The 12196-nt window shown below is 42.2% G+C and overlaps 1 protein-coding gene across 1 annotated transcript in view; it reads right to left on the bottom strand.

Annotated features, from left to right (window-relative positions):
- Positions 1 to 12196, bottom strand: part of LOC131266950 (2-aminoethanethiol dioxygenase) — a 395883-nt gene that overhangs the window by 307255 nt on the left and 76432 nt on the right. The window lies entirely within an intron of this gene.

The raw sequence follows: 12196 nt of genomic DNA, 5'->3' as shown, positions 1-12196 counted from the left end.
ACTGTTGTGGGCAGTGTACACATGTGTGTTCGTTTGCGGTTGCCGGCCCTTGGAGACGACGAGCTGTTTGAAGAGGCGGATTCCGCGGGAGGGCCACTCCCGGAGTCGGGCGAAGGAAAAGCCTAATGCACATCCCGAAGCCGTGAATCCTTTTTTATGGTTATTGATTGTTTGCACAATTTTTAGTACGCTTTCGAGACGATTGGATTGAGCCGACTGTTTGTCTGGAGTCACCTCTTCAGCTCAGTGCTAATGTGCAGACCAAGCGTCGGTCGGAAAGAATTTATGCGTAGTTTGATTCGAGATGATGTGAGTGTATCGATACGCTACGATACGATACAATCAAGAGGACCCTCCATATTTTTTCAGTGGTTAATTTTGCCAGGTGAATTATCAAAGATTCCTTCAAAATATAAAATTATTAATTGGTTGAGATTTTTCATAACAGTTGCACTAAGCTGTATTACTTATTGATAATTTCTTATTTGTTTGAACTAGCCATCATAGTTGACCGGGAAATCAATTAACAAAATGCCAATGCTTTGAGAACATGCCTGCTCGATCATTTTGACGTAAAATTTGTTTTAAATTAGAGACAAATGACCAACGAAGTCAAATTCTCTAAAATTAAAACAAAATCATTTTAAATTCTCCAATTTCGTGTTTCGCTTGAACCGCTTAAACCATTGCACACACTTTTTCCAGCAACAATTAGCTTCTCTCCGATGGTATAAAACTTCCTGTACCACTTAAACCTACGGGGAAATTATCTTACTCTCATCGGAAATGATACAGCATTCCACCGGGAAGCGATTATCAGCGATTCGCCTCCGCGGAGAATAGAATGTCCATTCGTTCGGCCACCGAAATGGACGGAAAAAGACCAATTTCGGGCCGAAACTTCGGCACGAGGCTTTACGCAAACGCCACGCGAAAGCGGTTCGATTAATGCTCACTCACTTGCACCGGCCCAAACAAACCGTGGCTAAAGGTTGTAAAAGATCATTAAAATTCATGGCGGCCCCTGCGGGTGCAATTCTGAGGCCGAAATTCCGACGGGGCGAACCGGGTGGTGTCCTTACGCGGTTGCGGTTTCGGGGCGAAAGTTCGCGCTCGCGTCTTCAAAGCGTTTTTTTTTCGTGTTGTTTTATCTGGCACCCACACCCCCCGGGGGGCTGGAGTTCAGTTGGGCAATTATTTGCCCTTCGTTCGATCCTTACCGAAGCAGAAAACTGGCAGCCAAAAGCCCCGAGAGCTGCCTTTAACGGACCGTGGCCACCGAATGGGTTATGGTTCGTTTCTGCTCCTCGAACAGCGAACCGAACAAACCTGGGCGCTACCTCCGTCGATGTCGAGCGATGCAGAAAGACAAACGTAAAGGAATCAGCTGGTTTTGCTGTCGTGAAAAAGAGGGAAACAACAAAACGGACGCTCTTTACCGAAACATTGTCAACCAAACGATCCATTTTCCGCCTTTTGACAAGCGCACACTGCCAACCGTGGAACACTTGATGCCTTTGAATCCCGCCAGTATTTGGCAGCCTCGACCAAAGTGTGCAACGAAGCTTTTTCTTTAAATTCAATTAAAAATAATTACATAATTTCAAGCCACTACTCTTCCACCGTGCGCACTGTTCTCCCAACGGAAGCAGACGGTGCTAGGACGAACGAAAATTGCGATTTTATAATGAACAAAAGAAATGATTCTATTTCCAATTGCAATGCAAGGCTCTCCCGGGTTGAGTCAGCCGGTTTTTTCCCCCCCACATCGCTCGGAAAGCGCGGGCGAAAGTGTTCGCTCGGAATAGTGTGCTCGATTTTCAATTTTCCCACCCTTCGCCGAGGACCTTCGCAAGCGGTAGAGGTGGAGCGCACCCAAGTGGCCTAGCAAAAGAACAGACAGATAGAAGTAGCTTCTTTAGAACGCCATTGTTTCCCGTGCCACCGCTCCCGGTTTTCTACTTTTTGTCCCATTGTCTTGTCCCTTTTTTTCGGGGTTGAAGGAAAAAAAATCGGAGCCCGTGCAGACGCATCCTTCTATCAAACAGCAACAGCAGCAGAAGATAAAAGCAAAACGGACCTGAAACGAACGACCGAAACCAAGGCTACCACGTGCCAAATGCTGTGGTGATAGTGGCTGATGGAAATGAGGATAACAATGGACCGGCAGAAAGGGATTAAGAGAATGGAAAACTACGAGACAGCGTAGGGAAAAACATGATTGTTACGGGTTTGGGTTTTGCCTTGGAAAGCGTTAAGGATTGATTATGCAATGAAGATTAGCGATAAGTGATGCGTCTGGCAACAAAACTCGCAACACTTTGGTTGGTACGTTTTTGTTTTTCGAACTTTTACAAAAAAAACGGAGAAGCGAATTCGTAACATCAAAAACGGAATTATAACTTAACGTTACATTTTCCAACGCATACGCAACGTAAAATAATTGAGACTTTTGAACAAAAGCCTTTACCTTTGAAGGCCTGTCTTCAGAGAGAAAGTTTTAGAGATATATCGTAGGAAAATGGAAAGTTTCTTGCTACCGAACAATAGATAAATCCTTCCACCAACACGCAGATAACAGAAAAAAAAATGTGCAAAAAAGACCCCGAAAAGTTCATCAGTTCGCACGGCTTTTCCAAACCAACGCATCCGTGACAACTTGGAAGATGACGGGCAAAAGTTTATCGCATGCACTAGGCCGAATGTGCATCCTCCGGCCTAATGCCTCCTTAAGCGTTGTGAAACTTCGCCCCGCGCTCCTCGACCCACGGACGGTCATCCTCGGAAGGAAACACTGCTCAAAAGCCCTGACAGCTAGTTCGTTCAAAATGTGTGAAAACCTGTCGCATACTCGAAAGAGCTCAGCCACGCTCGTTCGATGCAAATTGCACCGGACGGGCGGGACGACGCGTGCATTCCAGAACTTGACAGACTCTGACAGCACCTAATCTGGCGTGGCTAAATAGTTGACTAAGGGAGCACCCGGCTCGCTTCAGATGGGTGGCCATGGTCCGGTGCGAAACGCGAGGCGGTTGCAATCCCGCAGAACAGAGGCTGCTGTTCCATTGTTTCTGCAGGTTTGGCTTCACGGGCCCAGATGGCGCTCTGAGCAACCAGTGTTATGGCACGAAGGGGCTGCCGCACCGTCGACTTCAAGAAGCACTTGTTGTTTCTTCCTGAGCACACTTTCAAACATTCGCCTTCCGCGTGCGCCGTGGGAGAAGGATCTATCTAATGGATGCGATGGGCAAGGATGCGAAGGACACAGAAACGAAGCATGGCCCGTTCGTTGTGTTGGGTTGTCTCGCGGGAGAGCACAATTTAAGTGGAAGCTTCCATGCACCATTGACCTTATTCTGCTGCCAAGGATAATAAAAAGGGTTCTGGCCGACCAGGAAAGACGGAAGCGAGGAACCGTCCCATTTCAGCTCGCCGAGTCGAAGCATCCGCGGGGACATGGCATCCAACTGTGCCGTGCTCTAATTTAATGAGAAAACAAAAATTATTATTGTTTCTAATCCAATTAGAACACATTCAAGCGGGCGCGCATGATCTGCACGGAAAGAATAAATGCTCGAGCTAGATGAATTCCACAACGTTGATAAGCTAGATGGATGATAATGATTGTGTCGTAACGAGATGCGTGTTCGGGAAGAATGGGATGCTTCTACTCCACCAAGTACTTTGCCACCAAACACACGAACATCCTGTTTGGGCAACTACTTACGTTCATTTTTGAGTCTATCAACAACTTTTTTCACGCCTTCGTTGGAGTTCTCGACCCTAAACGCAACATTTTCATCGCATAAATCGCCGGATGGTTAAAATAAATTTAAAACCAAATTGTATTACGTTCGGCGTCATTGCTCCCCGGTTCATGAGTGTTCCCTAAAAAGTGACTCGTAAGAACTTGAGCCTTCCTAGCAGAAAATTCTGGCACTTTTTACCACGACGAAAAATAGGTCGTAAGATTCTCCCCAAACATATTGATAACCGATGGTCCGAGACAGCTGTTCTGGGACACTGTCTGGTTCACCGACTAAATCACCCACGATGGAATGTTTGGCAATTATCTCCAAGTAATGAGAACTAAATGAATATTTAATGCCCAACGGTATGACTTTCGGGAAGCTATGCACAATCGCTCCCTGTTTTTAAGGGTCCTATCATAACTGGGCAAATTTTATTTTCGGAAAATCAGCGTAATGAAATGGCATCTTCGTGACTATGTTTATAAAAGCCTGTTGATATATATTTTTTTTAATCATAGCAGAAACAAAATAAAAAACGAAGTGCTTCCTCACGAACGATCATTATGTCAAGAAAGTGCACTAAGAGAATGCAGTAAAAAACACTCTATATTAACAAAGTCAACGCTTTCGGTAAAAACAAATAGCCACATACCCGAGAGCCTCGACACAATTATGCGAGATCAATTAGCGCAAACATCACGCTGCTGTTTTTTAGGTGAAATTAGATGTAGAGAAAGGGACAAATAATGATCACTCACAAGCAACATATCATAACAGACAATATGTTAATTTTTCCTCCTTAATCTTAACCAACCAGTAGAGAAATGGCAAGCTAGCATCTTTATGCGCGATACTTAATTAACTTGAACTGAATCTTTAAACTTATCTACCGGGTAGCGACCAATAGTAAAACCAACTAAATTAACGATAAAACTAAACAACAAATCAACACTAAACAAAATGATGAAAAGCAAACCCATTTAAGCTTGACGAATACCGTTCTATAGAGAATGCTATCTATTAGTTTGTTTATTTATTTTGTAACTTTTACTTGTACTGTTAGTTTTTCTTTTTCAGAAAATATCTTGCAGCCCTTCAGCGGATTGACGGAGTGCACCAAGAAGTGGCAAGTTTAACTTTGTAAATTTGTAGCTGCTCGTGCCGCACTAGTTTTTTTTTCTATAGTTTGCTTTCATTTTAAGGTGGAGCGTAGTAAAGTTTCCTTTCCAGTGAAGGCAACGTAAACTTTGCATTTCCCAAGTTCATGCGCGTCTTGTTTTACTTTCACCCAGCCCGTCGATCGAGCAGGCGCGCGTGAAATAGTAAGGCCAACTATCTCTTGAGGCGATTTTCCCTCCCCGCCCAAGAACAAAGCGGTACATCGTGTGAAACTGACTGTTCCACATTTTTCTCCTCACTGTTTCACATTCGCTGCACTGTGCTACGTACAAGACACGATGCTGTTATGTTACACAACTTACAAGTTGCCACTTGCATGACGAACTACTTCAGCGTGGCACGGATTTCAACCCCTACCGAGCGTGAGGGACAAGCGCTTTTTTGATGACGGAACCCACACGCGGTAGCTGACGTTTGACGAGGAAGAATCTGTCGAATTGCAAAAAAAATATGGAAGGGACGAAAAACTGAAAGTACCAAGTGAAACAATAACAGCAGCGTCTAGGACTTTTCCGGGCCGAAGCACAACTTTTCGACAGCAGTTTCAAGTTGGAGTGCAAATTAGAAAACTCCCTGGCACCAGGCCGTGGCCAGGAAGATCGAAATCATCCGTCCCGCTTTTTGCCTACAGAGCAGTAGTTTCTAAAATCCGATGTAGTGAAGGACTTGAGCTGTCTGCATTAATTTCAAAAGCCTTTACGGTACCCACAGCTCCTTGAGGAAGCTTCTTCTTTTCAAATCGGACCAATGCAAGCCTTTGGTACCTTTGGTGGCCCGAAAAACATCCCCAAACTACTTAACTAACTTTTTCTCCAATCGTGCATCGTCTCGAGAGGAAGCATTACGAACAGGCCGATAGGCAAGTGCAGTTACATGCAGCCCATCAGTTAGGAATCCGTGTAAACCGTTAATGGTTGTTTGCATGAGATAGGGTTGGAACTTGCTTTTCCAATTAATTAAGCGAAGCATAGAAGCAAAACAAATCCAAAACTTTTTGATGAGCTAACAACGATGAATAACTTATTTTGATAGCATCTCTTATGAAATACTGGTAAGAATTAAACCGAAACCTATATCCACGCTAACCCGCATTATCGCTAACCCGCATTATCTCTAAAGAATTAAAACTCATCAAAGACATTTTTGTTTTTAAATATCGCTCGTAGTAACAAAACCCTTACTAATACTTCTCAAAACCGGTCTATTATTACTCGTCAATCATAACCTTTTACCTTCCATACTAAGTAGAAACGAAGAGCAATTAGTAGCGTGATGCAAAAAGATAGCAATATAGCAGTGGTGAAGTCAACGTAAAACGTTCAACTCGTTCTTCAATTAAATTTCAACAATTCTTGGAGATTTCAAACGATTTCAAGTAGATTTTATTGCTAGACTTTTCTAAAACCAAGTATATCTGCTTAGACATACTGTTACAATTGAGCATGATGAAGCAACCGAATTCGAGAGAAAAACTAACTAGCACATAGTTTAAAAGCGTACACAGACGATCATTTGGTTTGAAATGATCGTGACAAATTTTTCAATTGAAAAACCTCATACTGATTTAATCAAACAGACGCCAAAGTACCATCAGGCGGAATGCTCATCAATGAAATCATACTTTTATCGCACCGAGCATCCTCTGCGTGAACCATGATTCAAACCTAAACACTAATAATAGTAGATACTATTTAATTTCCCATTTTCTTCCTTCTTTCCAACATTTCCTGAACATGGCCCCGAGTCAGTTCTACCATGTTTCCAAAACAACGATAGTTAAATAGAATAAGCCAACTACTAATAGAACCCTATGTAGCTCCTACATATGAACTCCTACTGGATGATCTGCTACAATGAAAACATATAACATACTGATACCAGACAAAAACCATCTTTCATCATGGACAACGATCGGTTCGAGGAACAGCCAGCAATTAAAAAAGTGGTTGAATGATGGATTTCATAACTAGTCCATTCTAGGTATAGTCAAACTTTTCTGCTGTATACATTTTGTCTTCTGCCGAGTGTAGCCTAGAATAGAGAAAATTCTTGACCGTATTTAAACTGTAGATAATTAACATTAAGATGCGTTAGTGTGTAAGACAAACAAATTTGTAACCATGAGCAATAGACACCCGAAAAGCAATAGCCGTAGAGCGCGAGTGATTGTGAAAGCTCACAAAGGCAATCAGTACACTTTTGTCAACGGACAATGAATTACTTACGCTGTAAATCGATAGAAGTATCTAGAGACCTATAAGTCTCATGAACATGTTATAACTAAACTATTTTATTTGAATGCTTATAATGCATAAACCAGTAGATTCATATTTTGGCAAAAAACCGTTATGGAAGGTCAGAATTGACAAGTAAAATTATATTTAAAAAAATTCAAAAGGACACATTGTAAAGCTGAGAGAATATGTAAACTTCACTTGAAGAGACAGCAATTTTATTTAAAAACAAAAAGTCACCTGTCATTGTAGTCACATTCTACAGATGAACAGAAAGAAATGCAAAACGATCGAAGATTAATTCAGTGTAAATATCTGCACCTGCCTTTGCGTTGAACGTTGAGGCTTAGTATTTATTTAGAAAAACAAAATAACGAAAATCAAACTACTTGAAATGACCAATTTGATACATTTAAATCGAAATAGTAGAAGGTATACAAAAATAACAGTTCGCAACATTTAAAACCGATTTCAGAAAAAAACAACGGCAACACCAGCCGGACATCAAAAAAACGTAATTGATAAAGACTAGTAACATTTCTTCGCCACTCGTACAAGACAGCAATACAGAGTAGTGTGTAGGGTTGTACTATTGCGATCTTTAGAAGATCAGTTTCTACTATTCTCCGACATACACATTCTTATTCCGTACTGTTCTGCAGCTAGCTGAGTAGTCTGTCTAACTAAATTCTTGCTGCTGCCCAAAACCAGACCCAAAGCTAATTTATATATGCACCAATGTATATTTACAAACCAGCGAAAGACCACAGCATAGCTACTGAGTTGGTCGATAGTATGGAACACCAGCCCATGCCAGGTTCGAATGAATCGACTGCGAAATTTAAGCGCTTTACGCCAATTTGTAGGTTGACCACGCAATATGCAACATTTTGGACAACGTTAAGAAAAGCAATGGGAACATTGCACCTCTACTGTATCTACCAGCAGGCATGGAGTGTTGAAGGTACGTTATTGTGAGAGAAACGAATGGGCATCACAGCATGAAATAGAGGCCGAGGTAAGTTAAGTCAAGCAGTGAGCATTGCAAAACAAATTTCAAGTATTACAGTAAAATAGAAGGGTTTTTGATAATTTTTCATAATATTTACATTTATACCAGAGAGTAAGGGACGATTTTATTAAAATTTTAGCAAAAGCAAAGATAGAAAAATCAAAAATAAAAAACACAAGCAAAAAAAGAGGGAGAAACTGTAGCATTAAGAGCCGAAAGGGCAACAGTAATTCTGGGGTGTGATGAATGTAAGCCAGAAGTTAGCAGCTTTGCCAGCGATGGCTTTATTTCTGCGTTCGTTTAGCTTCAAAACTTATTACGATAAAACAGACATCCGACACACCCCGTCACAAACCGTCGTAGTAGATTGCTTTTATAGAAAGCTTCTGAGCCTAAGTCAGCCTAAAGGCAGTTTGCAGTGAAAAATTAGGAAAATAAAAACTGCGTACGCTGAAATATACTTATATTAGAGAACACAAACTTACGAGTGAAATGTGAACATTTAAGTAAAATATTAGGAAAACAAACTTTACGTAGCAGCGGACAACGGAAACAAGTTGGCAGGCTGACTAACATACTTGAGCATGGAAAAAAAACAATGCCACCACAAAAAGATTTACGAATCTCATAACGGTATAGCTTTATGTCCCTTTCTTAGAGCCAGTAGCAGTAAACAATAGTGTAGAGCAGCGAAATCGGCTGAATTGGGAAATATGCAAAACGTTATAAAAGCAAACATGGCTCCAAAACAAAACAACCAGATAACCAGATTACATCAAGTTTACTGGCCAGAATTGCTGCGACAGAGACACGCAAACATGTGAGCAAGCAGATCGCATTGGCCATTCTCGAAAATGGTAAGCGCCTCTTCGACAATTTTGGTTCAGCGGTATGTTCGTGTCCCAGTGTCCAGCAAAAGAGAGCATGGGAGCGGGTAGAAATGTGCTAACCCTACTTCATTACATTTTATTAATTAATATGTAACGGTATATACACACATATTAATATAGTTTTTAAATTTAGTTGACAAACGAAGCAAAACATCCCGTAGAGTTTGACATTGCATTGATTATACACATCTAGAGTGCGCCATCTAATTAAATTATATTATACATATATTTACTCTTATATACTCATTAGTTAATATATACATACTAATTATAAACAGAAGACGACCGGAAACCTAGTGATTAATAGCCTCAAGAAGCAATAAAACATATTTTTAAAATTCAACTCTTTTTAAAACTTAATGTGTCAACACCGGTATCCGAATGTATATTTCATCGCAAATTCTTTCAGATTCCAACGGCTTCCTATGTGACTTTTCCGATTTACTTTCCACCAGCATTAAGTACACTTTCGTTACAGCACGTTATACGTTCTTCCCTTCTGACATCTTCGATCGATCCATATTTAATGGAATCATTCAACTTAAATTAACACTGGTCCGCAAATAAAACACCTTTATCGAAAAACGGGCGATCGAAACCGACCGCAGGCAACATTGATGGGAAACCCGTGAAAATAAAAAAAAGCCTCCTTTGTACAATATTCAATTTTTCGAGTGTGTCAAAGAGTGTAAACCCATAAGCGTCCATGTCACGAATAATTAATCCCCGTCCAAGCAACACCTCTTGCAGATCGCCGAAATCCTGGAAAACGAAAACAAAAAACAACCTCCAGCATAAAACCAGCTCGATACAACAAATATATGATCGTTGGAAAAAACACTTTCCATCCAGTTATCCGCCAGCATATTTTGTGTGTGTGTGTGTGTGAACCGAGTGAACCAAACCGCCGGCAAACAATTCCTGCTGAAAACCACATTGCGTAAAAATAAGCTCCCGAATGCGTGAACCTCTGGGAGAGAGAAGAAAGCGGGGCGAAAAGAAGGATCAATCTGCACCCTCCCTCGTCCCGGCCGAAAGCCACCGTTTGTGCAAATTTGCATTCGTCAGCAAACGAACCCGAACGGCTCACCGTCGTCCATCATTCCCAGCTTGGTGTAAGGTGCAGTTGCATCCGCGAATTGAAGGGTGTTGTTGATTATCGAAAAAGGGGGATAAAAATCATGCATTCCAGGAAATGGGCTACCCTTTCCCGCGGAAAAACTGCTGCACGCCCATTACAGTGGTCGATGAAGAACAAATAGAATAATAACAAACGAAAAAAAAATAAACCATAATCAATTCGCCCTACAGACGATGCACTTTTCCCTCGTCCCCCGCCAGTTGCAATGCGTTGCGACAATAAATTAATAAACATAATGGTTGTCAAATTCATCAACATAAATTTAATAATTTCAATAAATTATGGAAGCACCCCACCAAACCATCGGTCGCCATGCGGATCGTACAAAGCGGATGCACTTTTACGGTTCGGTCCGAAAAATGCCGTTCGTTCCCCGGCCCTACCCCGTGCCCCAGGTTCGTGTCAATTTTCCATCCAGCGCCATCGCCATCGGCACCACATCCTTTAGCCACCGCAAACGCACGAGCTCGTCTAACCATAATCCATACCACAGGATGTACGATGCTGGCCGGCACGTAATGCACCGGCATTTCGTGTTTGCATTCGGTGCATTCTTGTTCAAATTTTCGGGGGTTCTCAATCCTCGCATTCAAACATTCAAACCCACCCCGTGTTGACCCGTTCCATCGCAGGACGGCGTTTCCTTCCATCGTAACGGTTCGAAATGGGCGATTTTGGAACGCTTTTCCTCATCTTTATCACGTGCGGCCGATTTCGCTTTTCCCGACCTCCCATGGAAAACCACCAGTCAGTTCGATCGTGCAAAGAGCTCGCCCTTGGTTGCAGCAAAACGAAAGGTAGGTGACGTGGTTTTTTTTAAGGCCAGGTTTTTACTCCTCCAGTGAATTTGAATACAAACAAACACTCCCACCAGCGTTCGTTCGGCCAGTGAGTGGGAGAACTATTACAAAAATGGTCGAACAATAAAAGAAGATCGAACCGAAATTCCGGAGCCACACTTCCGGGCGCGTAGCGGAAAACGCACGTGACGCGCCAACACCAACCATCACCGGACGGTTCCTATTTTCGATGGAAAAAAAACCCATCCGTTTTCCACCGGGTTTATGGACTTTGCCTCCCGGTTGGCAGAGGAAGCGGCTGCCGGCAAAAAGAGAAAGAAACCAAACCGAAAAAGGCGACGGCGAAGGTGCAATAATCATGAACTGTAACTGACAGCATGCAAAGCGTGGTGCAAATGCATTCCCTTTCCTTTCCAGCCCGACAACTTTACCATTGCCGTGCGCCCACTTTTATCTGTTTTGTGCATTCGTTAATTCTGGTCATGTTTGGACGTCATGCGGTTTGATAATAAAATCGACAAAAATGGTGCACCACCGGCATGGAAGTGGAGTGGGAGTGGGGGCAAGGTTGGGGTGAATCGTCCTTTTGCGTATATCGGTGTGTTGGAACTGGTGACGCCATTCAACTGCGATATCTTTGGGGCTATCGCGAACTCTATATCTGCTCGGACATTTGGTTTGATGTTGACTTCGTTCGGCAAAATAGTTAGGTATATTATTTTGTCATCGTTAAACGTTAAATTACCAATGCATAAAGGTGTTCTTGTGTGAAAAACAAATTCACAAAATAGAAATTATTGCTACATCACTAATAGAAGTACAAAAATGGAAGCACGAAAAAGAAGTTGCACGTTCAACGATTACTTCATGACTCGAGTCCATGGCCCTATGGATGAATCCACTCTGGCATGTGTGGCATGCCTGTGACGAAATTTCCACCATCCGTACTTAAACACAATCCCATTCGAGACGGCCGGATTAACGCCACTTACAGTGGAGATTAATAGAAAAAGTTTGTCGCCAGCGTGAAACCAGACTGGGTATACTTAAACCCAATGATATCCCCGTCCCTGACGTCATAACGAATTCTCATTGGCTTACACCAACCACCGTCCTTGAGTTGTAAAAACGAAAAAAACAACGCTCGTAACCCTTTATTCTCACACATGTGTTCGCTTCAGTGAGTCT

This window comes from Anopheles coustani, chromosome 2, assembly GCF_943734705.1.
Source record: "Anopheles coustani chromosome 2, idAnoCousDA_361_x.2, whole genome shotgun sequence".
NCBI classification, from domain to species: domain Eukaryota; kingdom Metazoa; phylum Arthropoda; class Insecta; order Diptera; family Culicidae; genus Anopheles; species Anopheles coustani.
The sequence above is the reverse complement of the archived record's forward strand: the minus strand, read 5'-3'. Positions and strand labels throughout refer to the sequence as shown.